We start from the raw sequence: 21,950 nt of genomic DNA, 5'->3' as shown, positions 1-21,950 counted from the left end.
AGAAAATAAGAAAATATGATGATAAATGATGTGTAGTTTAGGTAATTCTGCATTTCTCTATTCCATTCCTGCAAATTTTCAGACCATTCAGGAAGTTGCAAGAATAACATACGCCCGATATTTTTGGCTATTATCAATGCAGGTAATAGAATATATTTTCGAAGAATTGATTGAGTTATTACATGTAACCTCTTATTATTTGTGCCAAAGAAATGGCATCCCAGGCTTCTTCGATCGCTATCCGTGCTCTTTTGTTATCCTCTTTTTTGTCCTTTTCTTTTTTCTCTTCTCTTTTTGTTTGTTCTTCTCTAGACTCTAGAATCTTGAATTCTCCCTCTTTATCTGTCCAATTTTTCAAAATTGATTTAATTAGTTCAGAGATATCAAAAGAAAAACGACGTAGGGGGGTTATTCTGTCGACAAAAAGGGGGGAATGTACATTTGCTTGAAATAGTTTCGAAATAAATGTTTTGCGCCTTTGAGCCCGCATAGAGCCTGTAATTATACCTCGCTCCTTTTTGGCATTGGATATCTTTAGCCAAATTATGCTATAATCTTTCACCTATATATATTCGAAAAGTTCTATTTTTTTTTGGAGAGAGAAAAAGTTCCAAGAACGCATAAATTTATCCTCCCCTACTGTGTTTCATTTTTATTGAATCTTAGTTAGATCCTGGCCCTTAGTTTCATATCAAAAGAGCTTGTCGATTCATTAGAACAGTATCTTTTCGCACATATATATGTGATGAAAATAGTTTTCGTAAGATTTCCTACATTCTTAAAGAATATTTTAAAACTTATTCCTGCAGAAAATCAATTACTACACAAATACGGAAGAGTAGATATAAAAAGGGGTCTGTTTGGGTTGAGTTGTGATAATTCAAAGTTTTGTTGTCTTTGCTGTCTAAGGAATTAGCACAGAATTGAACTTATTTGTGGGGGTTGTGTCAAGGTTAGTTGTGCAACTTCAATGCGAGGTGAAGCCTTTTGCATTCATCTTAATATAAGGTATGTGACACTATTATATCTCTACCATTTTAATATATATTTGTATGGCAAATAGTCAATATACCTTTTAATGTTAAAGATGATTTAGATAAATGATAATTTCATTAAGTAAAAATAAATTTAACTAAATAGATGATATATTTATGTGTTCATTCCTCAAGTGAATCTTGTAGCTAATATGTAAAAGATGGGGTGTTAGATTTTGGTGGTAGCTAGATTGTTTTTGAGTTCTACACATAGTCGCGGATCCAACTCTCTAGATGGGGTTGCGCGTGCAATTGTTAACTTTAAAAGTCATGTATATATATATATATATATATGATAAATTGACAGAAATTAGTGTATAATTAACAGCGCACCCATGAAAAGCATATGAGAGTCATTGTGCTATAGGTATACAAGCTAGAGAATCCACCCGCGAAACTTAGATTTGAATCTAGCCAAAGTGTTTATTTTACTGCTTTTATTCTAAGTTTATCTTAGAGCTCATATTTGAGCTAAGGTAATATTGATGTACACAAACTCTTTAAATCCTGATTGTGTACACCCAAATTGAAGAAGAAGAATATGCATGTGTTGCTTATTCTATAACTACTGAAGTTCTTCGAATGTAAAAAGATCTTCCTATTAAACTCACATATAAATATTGGTATTATCTAGGTGGTTACTTGATATTAGTATTTGTGCAAGCTAATTTATATGAAATTGTGAAAAAAGATTGAATAAAGATTTTATTTGAGTTTGGCAAGATGTTGATAAAAATTATAACACTTCTGTGGATAATGAGTTTGATTTTTTGTTTCTGCTTAATATTTCTAAGTGATAGATGAAAAAGTTGCGTTAGAATTATGCTTTTAAATATATTTTATATTAAGAAGGCGCAATGTTTTAACTTTACTTTTTGAATATTTTTAAGTATAAAACTTGTGATGAAATTAAGTATATTAAGATATTACATGTTCGTGGTTATATAATATCTAAATTATTAGAATAAATTTTGGATGCCGAGTGTTTTGTTAACTAATACAACTTTAAGACATTTTTTTTGTATCATGATGTAATGGTTCATTGTATTGTAACTGTTATTGATGTCTCAGCATGCTTAGATGGTTCCACAGAAAATTAAGATGTTGCATTATATGAAAGCTTTGTGACATTGGTGAAAAGTGACACTTTTTAGTTGGTCTGAGAAACCATGGACTATTCACTTTATATCCTTCCATTTTGAAATTGCTCATGTGACTAGGCATTGTTGTATGATTGAAATATTTGATTAGGAGGAATAATGTGGCAGGTACTTGTATTTGGCTCCGTTGGTAAGTTGAACCCTTATACTAATAAGGGATCTGCAAAATCGAACCAAACTGCAAATCGAGTCAAATTGGAAAAAAACACGACTAGTGCTTGGTTGACATTACAAAAAATACCAACTATATTTGGATTGGTTTGATTTTAACTAAAAAAAATTAACCCGACACCAAATCAACCCGTATTATATGTATAATTTAAAAATTTTATTTTATACATAAAACTATTAACGTTGATATAATTTTTAAATACTTCTTATAGTTTTTCATAGCTTTTATCTTTCAATGTATTATTTCAAGTTTGAAACTTAAAATTTCGAATGATTCAACAAAGATAATAGTCCATAGATGTTGGTAATTATAATACAACTTAAATTTAAAATCAAATTAATACTACTGCAAATATAAAATCAATTCAACAAATGACAATAATATTGAATATTTATTCTTTGGTTTTACATTGGCTTAGACAATTCAAATACATAATCTAATTTTAATTTTCTTTAATATTTATTCATTTAACAAATACTTATTAACCTTATTTTACGTGAGTTAGTACTTTTAAATTATGATCATTGTCATCATGACTTGTTAATTTACAATATTTATTTTATGCGATTTCATCATCATTATTATTTTGTTCGATATTTTAGTGTCATTTATCATATCATATTTTGTGTTATTTTCTTAAGAAACACCTTAGATAGTTGTATTTTGGTAGGACTAAAGAAATATATGAAGTACAAATAAATTATATTTCTGTATGAATACTTTATCGGAAAAAACCCAAAAAAACCCTGGAAATTCAAAAAACCCGAATAAAATCCGAATAACCCGAGGTTGAAAAATTCAAATTTTATTGGTTTGGATTGGTTTATACATTTAAAAATTCGACAAAAATAGTTTGATTTGATATTTAAAAAACACGAACTAAACTGGTCATGTACATCCCTAATACTAATTATTTTATCAACTAAACCCTTAAATTCATTAAAACACAATAGCCTCTTTCTCATCTTATGCATGTGCGTATGGTACACTCATTTGCACGTGAAATTTCCCGTTATTTTTATTGACGCATAAGAAATTAAATATTAAACAAATAAAATAAAAATAAAGACGTACTTTGGCAAATGCAGGAAATTCTGAACATTATTTTTGAAGGAACTATATGTAAGGCAAATCAACATCTAGATGTGTACCTTATAATTTGCAGTGGAAGTCGTTGATTTTTCTTCTTTGGCAGGATTGCACTCATGTCTGCTTTAAATCACTAGGAAACAAAGATCTTTGTTCACAAACTAGAAGTCTTCTTTGTGTGTTGATTAATTTGTCTAGGATCGCTAGTTTTTCCTCTACACTTTTGTTTCTCACGTTTCCTCTCCAGCAATCTTCACGTTTTCATGTTCAGTTCAAAATACTCCCACTTGGAGTCTTTGAAGGAGAGGTTGAACATTTACTATGTAAATGTTCTGCCTTATCTTTTTAAAAGAAATTATCTAAATTAATTAATTGGATAATGCATAAAGCATATCGGGTCGGGTCGGTTCACATACCCATGACGAAAAACTTATATCTCCCACTTCGCCCATGGTGGACAAGACCTAAGTCACCATTGTATCAATCAGACAAACAATTCATATGAAAAATAGTTCATGCGACTGGTGAGTAGGAAGAGCTTACCTTTAAGGTTTTACAAGCCCTACATAAGAATCCAATCACTTGATGAAAGAATTCACTACTATTTAAAAGACACTATCACTCATAATACCCTAGACGTTATTCACTACTTCAGTAGTAACTTATTCGATCCCTCATCTCTTAAAGAGGTGAACTCGAGTTCATGTTTGACTTTACACACACAATCACACTAGAGTGTAATAGCCAACTTATGTATAAAAGTTGAATTGTTCATTTAATCATCTTCCATTTCTACTCGAATCTATCTATTCCATATCAAGTGTTTTCCTAGACATGTACTGCATTACTGAATCGCTCATGGTTGTTAGTAACATTCTAAAGTAGCAACATGGATTTGAAACTTTCAATTAACAACAATAGGTCAAAGGGTATTTTACTGAAAAGTCATTTTATCTTTTATGGGTCTCACACAATGAAAAAGCAGGGAATATTCTTTCATGACCTATTGATGGATTGACATACGTGGTATGAAACATGTGCTACGATGTTTACACCTTATATTGGTGTATGTATCTCATTTTTTTCATACAATATCGTACAGACCTTGGTCTAAACACCTCTAGATGTTTAACCCTAATTTTTCTCTTCTCTTCAGTGATCCTTAAACTCATTTTCTTGGAGAATTCTTTTTTTTTTGATCACAAAACAAGGTATATAATGCTGGTAAAACTCATCACTTCACGTTTCCCGATGTAAGAGGTGATTGCTCGTCTGAAAGAGTCAATCTCCCAACTTGTTTTACACACCTTATATCTTACAAATTATCACATGTATACGTAATCTTAATATAAATTCTATAGTTTTATATAGAAGAGAATATCATAACAATAAATTCATTTTACAACACTGAAATATCATCATACTCTACGTAAACCTACAGACTTAACATGCTTTTCAAACAAGTCTCTAGAGATGATCTTTGTAAAAGGATCAACTATCTTTTCACGTATAATTATGTATTACAAAATTATTTCTCCAATTGCCACAACATTTCTCATAAAGTTATACTTGATATTGATGTGTTTGGTCTTGTTGTGATACTAGGGTCCTTTGTGTATGTAATAGTCATTTGACTATCACAATATAGCATCATGGGGCCCTTAGAATTTTTACAATACTCAAATGCTTAAAGAGTCTCTTTAACAAAACAACTTCTTGTATGGCAAATGCACAATCCACAAATTCAAATTTCATGATTGAAAGAGCCATGCAAGTTTGCTTTTTTACTTCTCTATGAAATATCACCACCATTTAGTAAGAAAATATAGCCGGATGTTGAATTTCTATCAGCCCGATCACCAGCCCAATCAGTATTTGTATAACCTCTTATAAATAAATAAGATTCACATAGCATAGTGTATGATCTGCAGTTCGCTTCAGGTGTCAAAATTCTCTTTATTGCTTTCCAATGATCTTTTCTAAAATTGGATTGATACCTGCTAACTAAACTCACGACATTAAAAATGTCTGGCGAGTACAATCATGGCATACATCAAACTCCCGATAACACTAGAATAAGAAACTTGAGACATGTCTTTCTTTTCTTTTTCAGTCTTTGAACACATTTCAAGGATTAAAGTTTCTCCCTTAGCTACGGGAGTATCAATGAATTTGTAACTATTTATTTGAAAATGTTCCAATATTTTCTTTTTATAAGTTTTTTGAGATAAACTCAATTTTTTCATGGAACGATCTCTTTGGATGTTGACATCCAATATACAGTCCGTTTCACCCATATCTTTCATGTTAAGTGATTTTTAAAGTCATGACTTGATAGTTTTACATACTCCAAATTATTTCCAACTAATAAAATGTAATCTATGTAAAGAGTTCCATTGGAATTTTTCACATAGATGCAATGGTATTCATCGATCATGGTAAAATCAAATGAAATCACCTCCTCATGAAATCTGAAATGTCATGGCTTGAAGATTACTTTAGGCCATAAATTGATCTTCTAATGTACATACTTTATTTTTTTGACCTTTAACAACAAAACCTACTGGTTGTTCCATTTCCTAGTTTAATTCTCAATTGAGAAAAGTGGTCTTCACATCCATTTGGTGTAATTCTTGATCTAAATGTGCAACAATTGTTAAAGGTAATCGTATGGAAGTAAACTTCACAACTAGTGAAAAAGTTTGTTCATAATCCATTCCAACTTTCTGAGTAAAACCTTTTTGCAATCAAACGTGCTTTGTGTCTTTCTACTGACCCATCCTATTTGCGTTTAACTAATCCATTTATCCCCAATAGCTTTATGTTCCTTGGGATGGTCAACTAGATCCCGAACTTTATTGGTTTTCATGGACCAAAATTATCGTACAATCAATTTTCAGATCGTTATTAAATAGAATTTTTTTTTTAAAAAAATAAATGTAGAATTTCTTTATTAGTAGGACAAGTAATCCTATCTATTTCATGAGTCACAATCAAATAGGGTTCTGAATCCTATTTACCATATAGTTAATCACATTCAAGCGTCCAACAAAAATTAACATCTTCCAATTTTTTTAAATTCACTATTTTTTTCTAAAAGATAGTCTCAATTTTATTATTCATCAACATACACAGTAAATATACAAGGAAGACGCACATAATTAGATCAATAATGATCGCTCTGATACCATTGGAGGAATTATAAGGTGAATCAATATCTATATGTACCTTGTAATTAGCAGCGAAAGTAATTGATTTTGCTTCTTTTACAAGATTGCACTCAAGCCCTTTTTGAATCACCAAGAAACAAGATGTTTGTTCACAAACTAGAAGTCTTCTTTATGTGTATGATTAATATGTCTAGGATCACTAGTTTTTCCTTTACTATGTTGTTTCTCACGTTTTCTCTCCGGACTTTTCACGTTTTCATGTTCAATTCAGTATACTCCCACTTGGAGTCTTTTAAGGAGAAATTGAACAGTTACTATGTAATTTTTTTTGCCTTATCCTTTTAAAAGGAATTATCTAAATTAATTAATTAATCAGTTAGATAAGAAATAAAATAAATCGGATCGGGTCGATCCATATGGGCGACCCACGACCCAAAACTTACAATTTATTCCTTTTATCTTTCACTCAAATCGAGCATCAAATCAATGTCAAATGGGTGGAATTCTTACATGTTTGACTTGAAATTCACACTATTAGTTCACTAACACAAATGTAGAAAATCTACATGGCTATTTTAAATTTATTTCATAAATTGACGATATCTACTTTGTTATTCTTAAAGATTCATCAAGCTTATCAGTGAAATTTTTTATTTTTTAATACCCAAAATAACCAAGGAATACACACGAAATTTAGAATTTGAAAGAAGAAATACGACAAAACCAAAAAAAAGACTAGGATTGACGTTGATTTGCCACAAAAAAAGAAGAATTTTGAGAAAGTATTTTGGGGTGGGACAGTGGGTGGGAGGGGATGGGGGTGGGGGGGCATTAATAAGAAGAAGGGATATGGTGGGTGGATCCAAAGAAGTAGGGATATGAAAATTTGGTTGGGTTGAGTGGTTTTATGGGAAAGGGAGGGGGGTGGGGGTGACTTTGAAGTAGACAACTTTCTCTTTCTTGTTTATGAGCGTTTTCAAATTTTTAAAAATAATTTTAATGTTTTTTTTCATATAAATATTATATTGACTTGCGTTGAAATGTGGATCATTAATTCAAGTCACCAATTTTAATGTCATATGTGTTCAGTCAATTGTCAGAGGTATTTTAAAATATTGTGTTACAAAAAGTTTAAGGGTTCAATTGGCAAAGTCAAAAGTATAAGGGTCCAACTTACAAACAAATTCAAGTACAAGGATCTCTCTAGTCATTCTTCAATTTAAAAATATGGCGGTGTTTTCTAAGGTTATGATTTATAAGCCTAAGAAATGAAATATAAGATTTAATGTTTTGATTGATGCTTATGAATGCTGCTTATACAAATTTGTGGTAATTAATAGTGATGTTCTTGTATGGAACGATTATAGTTGAAAAAATAAATGTGTTCACTCCGTTGAAGAACGTTTTATAATTTTATGATGATATGAATTTTGTACTTCAATAAAAGTGTATGATGATACAATGTGAATCTCAAAATTTATAAGTGATTATGAGCTATGATTGGTATGGTGGCATAATAACATGAAAAATCAACTACATAGAATTAGGTATTTTTGAGTTGGTTAAAGAGGAGACTAAATAGTAAGAGAACTCTGAGTGGTTATATATATTCTGATTGCCAAATATTAAGTTATCATGAAAAATAGATTTTTTTTATTGGCGATTCGAGACGCAAAATTATTAAATACCGTAATGAACTGAATTATTTTTATAAATAAATTATGTATATAGTCGAAGGCGAATCTAATTAATTCACTAACTAAATGAAAACATCGAGGGGGTAAAATTGTTGTCATTTGAGAAAGTCAACAATGATGATAATCAAACATATATGATTGGAGATCTCATGATTAGGTTCATATAGATAATAACACTACATCAAAATTGATCATTAGCGGTAATTAATTCTTAATTACCACTAAATATGTAAGTTTAGTGGCAATTAACACTCTTTGCACATGTCCCTAAAGCTTTTAGCGACATTTGTTCTAATGACACTTAACAAATACTGATAAAGACGTATGTACTCTATATTAATGTCAATATTTATTATCGACAAAATTTATTTTTGTCGTAGTTTAACAAGTCATTAGCTGATTAAGTAAGCATTATGAAATTATGCGTATCCTATGATGTGTGAATATAGTGTAACAGTCTGCAGGATAAAGTGAGGTTGAGTTAAGCTCTTAATCCAAATGATATATTTTATATATGTATTGCATTACATAATACACTTGATCATTATACCTATATGAGTGTGGAGTATTATCATTTCTATGAAATTGTGAAAGTAATTCTAGAGCACTCACGAAATTAGGACACACAGATGGTTTCTAGTGCAAACTACGACAATGATAAAGATTGTGTGAATATGATGTGATTGAATAAAACTCCAAGATAACAAAATAATTTTAGGTTCATAGAAGTTCTAATTTTCACCAATTATTAATTAAGTTTATTTTCATGATCTAAAAATGGACGTGAAGACACTCCTCTATTCCCACCAAGACAGCTCAACCTCAACCCAACTAAATAAAAGAAAATGTTGAAAAGAACAAGAACAAGATAAAAGCGAAAAACTCATTCATTTTATTAAAACTCCCAAAATCTGATTGTCACGTGTACAAGACACTAATACATAAAGTATGGAAAAGAAAATAAATACATGTCTCAAGTCTTTGTTTGCCACATAGGAGAAAGCATAACGAAAAGGAAAAGAGAGATCATCGGAACGAGAAATAGATACCTCTCAAGTCCTTCAACACGCCTCCTAATGGAAAAAGAAGAAGAGAAATCATACGGTACCTGGCTCGGAATCTATCCAAGTGTAGAAACAATAAATGAGTACCAAACAACATGGTACTCAGAAAGTAACATGATAAACAAAGCAAACTAGCTAGAAATCAAATACAACTTTCATTCCAACCGAACCCCCTCAAACTACAGGTTGCATAAAAATAAGTCCAATCTAACTATTTCATAATAGACATCTCACAAGGCTTATCATCACAGTTCAACACTCACATATCAACAACCAACACATATCAAGTATGCAAATCACAAGTAACAATTAGTTCAATAACAAGTAACACGTAGATCAGTCACAAGTAACACTTATATTAATCACACTTTTTAAATGCATCAAATCATAATAGCACCTCGTGCCAGAACTATTTTTCCATTTGTCATAATAGCAGTAGCCAAAACTATTTTCCATCGGCTTTATGTCACATCACTAGCCGAAACTATTTTCTATCGGCTTTATATCACATCACTAGTCAGAATGATTTCTCGTCGGCTTTATATCATATCAATAGCGGAAACCATTTCTCATCGTCTTAATATCACATCATTATCCACAACAATTTACATTAGCATTATATCACATCACTTGTCAGAACTATTTTCATTCAGTATAATATAACTAGAAAGAACCATACATTTTCCATCGACTTTATATTACATGTCTCAACACGGTGTAGAACAATTAATGCATATGAACAATTTCACAACATAAGGAAGATATCACAATTCATGTAATTCAAATCCACGTTCATGCAATCAAAGCATTTTATCAATCAATCAAATAGGATTCACAACAAAGCAGTTCACAAGCATTATGATCAACACGTTGCCTTTTCATTAACAATGAACCAATCATCTCATTTCATTACTCCTATACAGACAAAATGAAGGGTATACACGATTCTACTAGATTTACAAGGTTTAGGAGTTCACTTGTCCTTATTCAACCAAAATTCACTCCAAGACTTGAGTCTTTGCTTTTCAAAAAATGTCAAAAATCCACACAATCTGATTCAATAAAGTATTCACCATAAGATTATGGAAATAACAATACCCAATTCATGTTCTTTGAAATATGGGCCATTTAACTCACAACCAAATTCCAAATATGAGGTTTAAATCCAAAAATCTTCTCTTGAAAACATTATCCAAGACATTTTGAACTCATTTGTGAAACCCATTTCGAAAAAGGATTAAAAATTAGTTCACAAGTACCATTTAGTTTACAACTCATGTTCTTGAAAAACCTTTTAATTTGTCAAATAAAAGTCTCAAGTTTTAATGTTAGATTCCAAAAATAATAAAAAAGAAATAAAGTTTCAGGGTCACAAAATCTTATCCAAAAGATTTGACACAAAACATTTCCTCCAAATCGTCTCCAAGGGTTTTCCCAAGCTTAAAAATGGAAAATAGGGCTAAAATTCCAAAATTTACAAGTCATCAACCCCCTCTGATGTCATTTTTAGGAAAAGGGGTTTGCTGGAGACCTTCACTTTCACGAACATCGTGATTGTGACCCATGTTTCACTTGACCAAACCCTGCCTAATAAAGGCCCATCGCTTCCACAACTAGGGTTTCTCTTTTGTGAACATCGTGATTGCGAGGCACCCTTTGTGCACCAACATAAGGAAAATCAAACAACTCTCAAAACATCGAAAGGACATTCACGATTAGTTCAAAACCTCGTACATTAAAATCATATATTCAAATTGACTATAGTTAATGTTCCAAACTCAATTGAAACATAGAAATATAAATCCAAGATTTCTTGACTTGAATCCGTGAAAGTCACGAGAAACTAATTTAACGCCTAAAAAGACAAAAATCATCCCGAAACCTCTGAAAAATCAAGAAAGACCTCACTTAGGCCTAATATAATTTCCAAATTCAATAGAGCTCTCGAAATTCTGATCCGAGTATTTGATATCTGAATAAGTGAACATTTTAAATTGAATAGATAGTGAGAGTTGGTCAAAGTCAACTCAAAGACTAAAATTTCAGAAATTTCAAACTTAGGACCCCAAATGCTCAAAAGGACTCTGAATCTAAATACGAAAACTTTCATAGTTTAGATTTCACATTTTTGGACCGATGAAATTGAAAAAATTTCATTATGATTGAGAGTTGGTCAAAGTCAACTCAAAGACTAAAATTTCAGAAATTTCAAACTTAGGACCCCAAATGCTCAAAAGGACTCTGAATCTAAATACGAAAACTTTCATAGTTTAGATTTCACATTTTTGGACCGATTAAATTGACAAAATTTCATTATGATTGAGAGTTGGTCAAAGTCAACTCAAAGACTAAAATTTCAGAAATTTCAAACTTAGGACCCCAAATGCTCAAAAGGATTCTGAATCTAAATACGAAAACTTTCATAGTTTAGATTTCACATTTTTGGACCGATGAAATTGACAAAATTTCATTATGATACTCAAAACTCATAAAGACTTTGAAAAACACTCAAATCACTTTTAAACAACCTTACCCTTTTAAACTTAAAACTTACAAAATCACCACTTTTTACTCTAATTTTTGAAACCAAATTTCACAGGTCAATCAAAAATAACTCAGGGTCAATATGGGGAGGGACAAAATGATAAATTTACAGAAATTACCAAAAATGACCAACTGGGTCATTACATTTATATTTGATTTTATATAGGTCTTGTTCATAGTCGATGACCACCTAATTCGATGCAATGTACTCATATCTGAAAACAAAGAAAAATTTCTCATTTCATTCTATTCCTTTTATAGGTATATATTTTTTAATGTTATGTAGGGGATTGTTGAAAAAATAATTCTAGTATCTCATAAAGAAGTATTCATATCATTATATATGTTCATTTAATTGTATTTGTTAACAAATATTTAATATGTTAATTATTCTAACGTATTTCTAATGAATATTAAATGCCATTTATAGTCTTGTTTGACCTTTCTCCTGACATATATATTGTCTATAATGTTACTTGTCTAATTTTAACATCAATTGAAAACTATTCCTCTTAATTAGCCATTAATCATATTGATCACCCTTTATTCTTATTTTGATGGTTGGAGCTATTTATTCTCCTCTATTGTGCTAGATTTTTATTTTGCTGAATTCTTTTAGATCATGACTCCTAATTTTATGCTAAAAGAGCTAGTTGAATCTTAGGGATACATCCATATCGAATAAAATGTATTTAAGGACAGTGTCCGACACAACTCAAGCTTTTATTTCATACAACTATTCATTGTGAAAGTAATGTCAGTAACATTTCCGACATAATTTACAAAGACTTCGTATAATAATGTGGTATATGCAATAAGGAAATGTTTTGCAGTCCGTTTTTATTAATGGTGATATTCATGTTAATCGTGGTGATAATAATAATGACGACAAAATTGTTGCAACTAGTGGTGTTTGTGATGGTTGTAGCCCTGCTTAATAAGTAGTGGTATTAGTAAGACAATTAAAGGGAGGGGTGGGGGGTGGGGCTGGGGGGGGGGGGGGGCTAGGAGGAGGATATGATATGGAGTGATTAATATTATTGCTATGGTATTTTATTATTTTATTGTCTAATTTGCTTCGTTTATTATATTATGGGTTACTGCTATTGTAATTTTCCCCATTTTATTCTATATGGCCTATAACAAATGCATATTATGATCTCATTTGTTTTCATTAATATTAAGACGTCTAAATATTAATATATATTTAAATATTAAGATGTGCATTAGATCTAGATGTGTTAATCTGAATAAACATCTGATTATTAAGATGTTGTCTCAGAATCTGAACACTGAATTATTGGGACTGTTTGTTTTTAATATCTGAATGCGCATATGAAATTAAACGCTATACCAATAAAATATTATAAAAATCTCATGTCAGTAAAATAATTTTTTTTTATAGAAAATAATATTTTGAATATTTTAAATGGAACAAGGTAATATGATTTATCTTTTAAGAATTTAACATCAAGTTACATCCTTAATATGATTATTTTTTGCACTTAAAAACTTTGAGAATCTAAGATAATGCAATGTAAAATAGTTTATATAGAGTAATAAATATATTGTTTAGGAAAATATTTTATTTAATAATAGACATTTATTATTATTATCGATCAAATAACTAATATTTTTTATTTTCAAAAAGCGTGCTAAATATTATATGATGGGAGTGATTATCAATTCAAATATATTGATTAATTTATGAAAGTAAAAAACGTACATTAAGTTAATAAGATAAATGAAATTATAACGGTAAACATGTAATCAACATTGATTAAATAAGAAAACAACTGTTATGAGTTGTTGTAATGTAGGTGAGTTAAGAAAGGAGTCTTATTTTTGTCTGAATGGTTTTAAGAGTGTGTTACAGATCTAATTAATTCAGGTATGTTCAAACCCCTTAAGAGACTTAAAAGAAAAAATAAATAAAAGAACTTAATGAACATAATCTAAATAATTAAGATTCAGACCTTGCAAATAAACACACTTTATGAGGCGAATCCGATTGATTAAGATTCAAATACCCATTCAGTGCAAACAAATGAGACCTATGCTTAATTACACATAGATATAAATGCTATTACTATTTTATTGAATATTTGGAGTTGAGTGTTGTTTAGATACTTCACTAGAAAAAAGGTCATTAAGGTAATTGAAAGCAACAAGTAACGAAATAAATTTTGACTGCTATCATGATGGAAATTCAATTTAAACTTTGACTTCATTAGCAATGTTGTAATACTTAATAGAATTTTCCTCTCAAATATGACATGAAAGTTGAAACTACATATTTGTGGAGTCCATACCCATTGTAGATAAACATAGCAAAAATGGTTGAATTTTGTTTGTTGATTATTGTTAAAGTCAACAAATGTTGCAACAAAAATTCAAAGCTCACCATTTCTTTTTTTCAACTAAAATCTTAGCAAGATTTCTACATAGGTGAAAATGTTAAAATCTTGTGTTTCTTGTGATGTCATTGGTGACATCATTAGGAGTAGATTTTCCTATAAATAGAGAGCTCTTGCTCATTTCAAAACACACCAAAAAAGAATTACAAAGGAGAGAAAAGAAGAGTGAGGCATCACAGAAGAAAATAATCCGTGAGAAAAAATAGAGAGTGTGAGCGGTATTGTATTGAGGTGGAAAAATCAAAAGAGTGTTATTTCTTTTGAATGTGTAGTGGTCTTTGGAGTTTTACTCAGACATACAAGTGTAAAATCCTTATTATAATGATATTTGTTGCTCCTCCCGAGTTGTGGTTTTTCCCTTATATAGGAGGGTTTCCACGTAAAATCTTGGTGTCATTATTTCTCTTTTATTCTCGTTGATTAACCGCATTGTTGTGTTTCACATTAATTGCTTTTATTACTGCAAATATTATTTCTGTTACGGATTTATTCCCAACAATTGGTATCAGAGCATAGGTTCTGCTCATTTACAGAAATATTTTTTGCAGCTTATTGTACTATACTCAATAAAAAAAATGTCTGGAGTAAAGTACGAGGTAGCAAAATTCAACGGTGATAGCGGTTTCTCAACGTGGCAGAGAAGGATGAAAGACTTGCTCATCCAACAGGGTTTGCACAAGGCACTAGGCGGCAAATCCAAAAAGCCCGAATCCATGAGACTTGAGGATTGGTATGAAATGGATGAAAAGGCTGCTAGTACAATCAGATTGCACTTAACAGATGATGTAGTTAATAACATCATCGACGAAGAGAGTACATGTGGCATTTGGATAAAGTTAGAAAATTTATACATGTCCAAAATGCTGACAAATAAATTGTACCTAAAGAAGCAGTTACATGCGCTACATATGGGTGAAGGTACAAATTTTTTGTCTCATTTAAATGTACTTAATGGACTAATCACGCAGCTAGCAAACCTCAGAGTAAAGATCGAGGATGAAGATAAAGCCATAGTGCTCCTAAACTCGTTGCCATCTTCCAACGATACTTTAGCAACAACCATTTTACATGGTAAGGACTCTATTGAGTTGAAGGATGTCACATCAGCCCTTTTGCTTAATAAGAAGATGAGAAAAAGGCTTGAAAATCACGGACAGGCTCTCATCACGGAAAGTAGAGGCAGAAGTTACCAAAGGAGCTCAAGTAACTATGGTAGATCCGGAGCTCGTGGAAAGTCCAAGGTCCGATCAAAATCGAAGGCCAGAAATTGCTACAATTGCGATCAACCAGGACACTTCGAAAGAGATTGTCCAAATCTAAAAAGGGGCAAAGGGGAAAGCAGCGGCCAGAAGAATGATGACAACACAACTGCCATGGTGCAAAATAATGATGATGTTGTTCTCCTCATAAATGAGGAAGAAGAATGCATGCACTTGGCAGGTATAGAGTCGAAATGGGTGGTTGACACAACAGCATCTTATCATGCTACACCGGTAAGAGATTTTTTTTGCAGATATGTAGCCGGTGATTATGGCAATGTGAAAATGGGTAACACAAGTTTCTCAAAGATTGCGGGGATCGGAGACATTTGCTTAAAAACAAATGTTGACATTAGTGTTGAAAGATGTGCGCCACGTACCTGACTTGCGGATGAACTTGATCTCGGGAATTGCTTTAGACCAAGATGGATATGAGAACTACTTTGAAAATAAAAAATGGAGACTCACCAAAGGGGCATTGGTGATTGCAAAAGGAGTTGCTCGTGGCACGTTATATAGGACAAATGCAGAAATATGCCAAGGTGAATTAAATGCGGCTCACGAAGAAAATTCTGCAGATTTATGGCATAAAAGAATGGGTCATATGAGCGAGAAAGGATTGCAAATTCTTTCCAAAAAGTCACTCATCTTTTTTGCGAAAAGTACAACGATAAAATCGTGTAACTACTGCTTATTTGGTAAACAACATAGAGTCTCATTTAAGACATCATCTGAAAGAAAGTTGAATATACTTGATTTGGTATATTCTGATGTTTGTGGTCCAATGGAGATAGAATCGATAGGAGGTAATAAATACTTTGTTACCTTTATTGATGACGCTTCTCGAAAATTGTGGGTTTATATCTTGAGAACCAAAGATCAGGTGTTTGAAGTATTTCAAAAGTTTCATACTCTGATAAAAAGAGAGACAGGTCGAAAGCTAAAACGTCTCCGAACCGACAATGGAGGTGAGTACACTTCAAGAGAATTTGAAGAGTACTGTTCAAACCATGGAATCAGACATGAAAAGACAGTTCCTGGAACCCCATAACACAATGGTGTAGCTGAGAGTATGAATCGCACCATTGTTGAGAAGGTAAGAAGCATGCTCAGAATGGCTAAATTACCCAAGACATTCTGGGGTGAAGCAGTTCGGACAGCGTGTTATCTTATCAATTGTAATCCATTAGTTCCGTTGGAGTTTGACATTCCGAAGAGAGTTTGGACTAACAAAGAGTTGTCTTACTCGCACCTAAAGGTGTTCGGTTGCAAAGCTTTTGCACATGTACCGAAGGAGCAAAGAACCAAGCTAGATGATAAATCAGTTCCTTGCATATTCATCTGATATGGAGATGAAGAGTTCGGGTACAGACTATGGGATCTTGTAAAGAAGAAGGTCATCAGAAGTAGAGATGTAATCTTTCGAGAAAGTGAAGATGGAACTGCTGATGATCTATCCGAGAAGGCCAATAAAAAGAATGGTATAGTTCCTAGTCTTGTTACCATTCCTTCTTCTTATAACCATCCCATAAGTGCAGAAAGTATGATTGATGAAGTTGCTGAGCATGAAGAGCAACCTGATGAGATTGTCGAGCAGGGGGAGCAACTTTATGATAATACCGAGCAAATGGAGTACCTAAAAGAAGAACAATCTCAACCTCTGAGGATATCAGAAAGACAAAGGGTGGAATCAACCAAATACCCTTCCTCAGAGTATGTCCTTATCAATGATGAAAGTGAGCCAGAAAGTCTTAAGGAGGTGTTGTCTCATACAGAAAAGAGCCAATGGATGAAAGCCATGCACGAAGAGATGCGATCTCTACAGAAAAATGGCACATACCAGCTAGTTGAACTTCCAAAAGGAAAAAGACCACTTAAGTGCAAGTGGGTCTTTAAACTCAAGAAAGATGGAAATGGCAAGTTTGTGAGGTACAAAGCTCGATTGGTTGTAAAAGGCTTCGAACAAAAGAAAGGTATTGATTTTGATGAAATTTTTTCACCTGTTGTCAAAATGACTTCTATTCAAACTATTTTGAGCATAGCAGCTAGTCTAGATCTTGAAGTGGATCAATTGGACGTGAAAACTGCATTTCTTCGCGGAGATTTCGAAGAAGAGATTTATATGGAGCAACCAGAGGGATTTGAAGTATCTGGAAAGAAACACATGGTGTGCAAATTGAATAAGAGTCTTTATGGGTTGAAACAGGCCCCAAGGCAATGGTACAAAAAGTTTGACTCTTTCATGAAAAGTCAAACGTACACAAAGACCTATTCTGATCCACGTGTATACTTCAAAAGATTTTCTAACAATAATTTTATTATTTTGTTGTTATATGTGGATGACATGTTAATTGTAGGACAAGAAAAAGAGCTGATTGCAAAATTGAAGAAAGATTTGTCCAAGTCATTTGACATGAAAGACTTGGGCCCAGCACAACAAATTCTAGGGATGAAGATTGTTCGAGAACGAACAAAAAGAAAGTTGTGGCTTTCTCAAGAGAAGTACATTGAACGTGTATTAGAACGCTTCAACATGAAGAGTACTAGACCTGTTAGCACGCCTCTTGCGAGTCATCTGAAGTTGAGCAAACAGATGTGTCCTACAACAAAAGAGGAGAAAGAGGGAATGGCTAAAGTTCCTTATTCTTCAGCAGTGGGGAGTTTGATGTATGCGATGGTGTGTACAAGACCTGATATTGCTCATGCAGTTTGTGTTGTTAGCAGATTCCTTGAAAATACTGGAAAAGAACACTGGGAGGCAGTTAAGTGGATACTCAGGTATCTAAGAGGTACCACAAGAGATTGCTTGTATTTTAAAGGATCTGATCCAATCTTGAAGGGCTATACTGATGCTGATATGGCAGGTGACCTCGATAATAGAAAATCCACTACTGTATATTTGTTTACATTTTCAGGGGGAGCTATATCATGGCAATCAAAGTTGCAAAAGTGTGTCGCACTCTCTACAACTGAGGCAGAATATATTGCAGCTACTGAAGCTGGCAAAAAGATGGTATGGCTGAAACGATTTCTTCAAGAACTTGGATTGCATCAGATTGAGTATGTCGTCTATTGTGACAGTCAGAGTGCAATAGACTTGAGCAAGAACACCATGTACCATGCAAGGACGAAGCATATTGACGTGAGATATCACTGGATTCGTGAAAAGATAGAGGATGGATCTATGCAGGTCATGAATATCCCTACTAGTGAAAACCCTTTAGATATGCTGACCAAGGTGGTATCAAGGGACAAGTTTGAGCTATGCAAAGAACTTGTCGGCATGTACTCAAGCTAGAAACCTAGAGCAACCTCCTTCAGGGTGAATGGGTTTGGAGGGGGAGATTTGTGGAGTCCATACCCATTGTGGATAAACATAGCTAAAATGGTTGAATTTTGTTTGTTGATTATTGTTAAAGTCAACAAATGTGGCAACAAAAATTCAAAGCTCACCATTTCTTTTTTTCAACTAAAATCTTAGCAAAATTTCTACATAGGTGAAAATGTTGAAATCTTGTGTTTCTTGTGATGTCATTGGTGACATCATTAGGAGTAGATTTTCCTATAAATAGAGAGCTCTTGCTCATTTCAAAATACACCAAAAAAGAATTACAAAGGAGAGAAACGAAGAGTGAGGCATCACAGAAGAAAATAATTTGTGAGAAAAAATAGAGAGTGTGAACGGTATTGTAGTGAGGTGGAAAAATCAAAAGAGTGTTATTTCTTTTGAATGTGTAGTGGTCTTTGGAGTTTTACTCAGACATACAAGTGTAAAATCCTTATTACAGTGATATTTGTTGCTCCCCCCGAGTCGTGGTTTTCCCCTTATTTAGGAGGGTTTCCACGTAAAATCTTGGTGTCATTATTTCTCTTTTATTCTCGTTGATTAACCGCATTGTTGTGTTCCGCATTAATTGCTTTTATTACTGCAAATATTATTTCTGTTACGGATTTATTCCCAACAATATTATAACGAAATAATATTATCCACTTTGTATGGTACTCGCATTGAACCCCGATTCGCATCGATGTTGTTATTATTATTAGTAGTATTATCGTTGTTGTTTTATGCAGTAAGAGTAGACATTGATAAGGAATATCCATTTATTCATAATATGCTTCAAGTATCAAGAAGTTGTTGCTTGCTCCTCTCAGTGACTCGAGTTTTAGTTCTTTTTGGTTAGCACCAAATTGTTCTTCACCTTCACTATGGTTATCTCAGATACTTCTTACGGTATCATTCCTCCATATCTCTAGATTGTAGCTGTAGTTCATTCATACTAAAAAATAATAATTCTATCTCTATGCAATGGATACTAGTTACTACCTATCTGTTTGCATTAAAATTGTTGAACTGATCAAATTCTTTTAATTATTTTTCACTGCAGGGAATATAATGGCGTTGCTTATTGCTGTTGCTATAGTTTTTTGTTGTCAAAGTCAGCTGACCGCTGAAACACCTAATGTTGTTGTTTCTCAATATGGGACCGTAGATTTCACGACTATTGCTGGAGCAATACGAGCAGCCCCGAATAAGAGTGTCCAACCATTCTATATCAAGATTAAACAAGGCATATATCGGGAATACATTCGAGTTTATAAAGAAAAGACTAATATAGTATTGATTGGAGAGGGAATGGGTACTACAATAATAACGGGTAATAGAAGTTTCAATAAAGGCAATAAAATTGATGACACTGCAATAGTGGGTAAGTCTCTCTATGTACTTGGGGATTTGATTGATTTGTTGAATTGTAATTCTTTGTTCTTAATTTGTTTGTAGGGGTTTTTGGAAGTGGCTTCACAACCTAAGACATCACCTTTAGGAATGATGCTTGACCCGGAAAGTATCAAGCAATGGAATTAATAGTAGAAGCAGATTTGGTTTCTTTCTATCGATGTCGCTTTGATGGGTATCAAGATACTCTATATGCCAAAATGAACAATCAATTTTATCGTGATTGTGAAATCTATGGCACGATAGACTTCATTTGCGGTAACGCAAAAGCCCTATTCCAAAACTGCTTAATTAAAGCACATATTCCATTGGCCATGCAGTAAAACACAATTATAGCACAAAAGAGAGAGTTTGGGAAAGATGCAACTGGAATAGTGCTCCGAAATTGCACTATAAAGGCTAGCCAAAATTTGGAGAAAATGGATAACGTCATCACCTATTTAGGTCGACCATGGGGTATATTCTCTAGGACAGTGGTCATGGAAAGTTTCATTGACCACTTGATAAGTCCTAGAAGATGGATTGAACCTAGAAAAAAATCCATTGGTCATCGTCATCCGTATTTTCTGGAGTACAAAAATAGAGGACCAGGTGCTGCTACCCAGAAACGTGTGACATGGGCATCCCACACAATGAATCCGAACATTGCATCAACTTTCACAGTTAGGAATTTTATAAATGGTGACAAGTGGATTCCTGCCAATATCCCTTATTATTCAGACTTTTCTTAAACAATATTAAGGTTGTTTTCGTTCTACTTATCATATTACAAAAATAGTCAGTACATGTACCTATCTTGTTGCATCAAATTTTCTTGGTACATGTTTCAGATAAACAAGAAATAACAATGTGTTTTATGAAGGAAGAAACTATTTGACTGCTTAGAACTTCTTTCCCATACTCTGTTTCCCCCATTCTGCTTTAATTTGTACCTTAAGTAACCTTTTCCCCTGTTTATTAACCATCAAGAATTCTGATAGTACAAACTAATTTGGATTCGCAACTAGCGTAATTATATATCTCCACTGAGCCTGGAGGGATCTTCATACACATGACTTGATACCTTTGATTAGTAATAGAATGATCCTTATTGATGGAGCTAAGTATAGGAATAACTCATGAGTTGATCTTAAATTTTTAACGCTAGAAAATCAACTTTATATCAAACAGGTACAAGATCTTTAAGAGTGTGGAATATAAATTTTAAGATAGTTTGATGCAAAATATAAACTGTTAAGAAATAAGATGTATAAAGAACAACATAGATGCGAATAATCGAGAAAGGAATCTGGAAACACAATTAGTGACACACAATGCAACGTGGAAACCTAAGTCGAGCAAAACCACGAGTAACGACGAGCAAATTCACTATGTTGAAGGTAGAGTACAATTCCAAGTTCTCCAAAACTCCAAAAAAAAATGAGGAAAAGAAAAAAGACAACTAAATTATTTTGTTTTTCTGACACAAAAAATAGAAAGTTCCCAGAAAAATAGGCTCTAGTATCTGGCACAAAGAAATAGAAAATGCCCAAAAAAATAGGCTCTATTTTCAATGAAAACTGGTGTGCATTTACTGCACCATAATCCCTTGATTTAGCAAAAACTA

The 21,950-nt window shown here is 32.7% G+C and overlaps 1 long non-coding RNA gene across 1 annotated transcript; it reads left to right on the top strand.

Annotated features, from left to right (window-relative positions):
- The first annotated feature begins 14 nt into the window (after positions 1 to 14).
- On the top strand, positions 15 to 21,223 carry LOC101258797 (uncharacterized). The gene is made up of 3 exons (XR_011212139.1): positions 15 to 1,008; positions 19,995 to 20,315; positions 20,390 to 21,223. It is a non-coding gene; the product is annotated as an uncharacterized lncRNA (long non-coding RNA).
- The last annotated feature ends 727 nt before the right edge of the window (positions 21,224 to 21,950 follow it).

This window comes from Solanum lycopersicum, chromosome 10 (assembly GCF_036512215.1).
Source record: "Solanum lycopersicum chromosome 10, SLM_r2.1".
NCBI classification, from domain to species: Eukaryota; Viridiplantae; Streptophyta; class Magnoliopsida; order Solanales; family Solanaceae; genus Solanum; species Solanum lycopersicum.
Note: the sequence above shows the minus strand (reverse complement) of the source record. Positions and strands in the feature narration are given on the sequence as shown.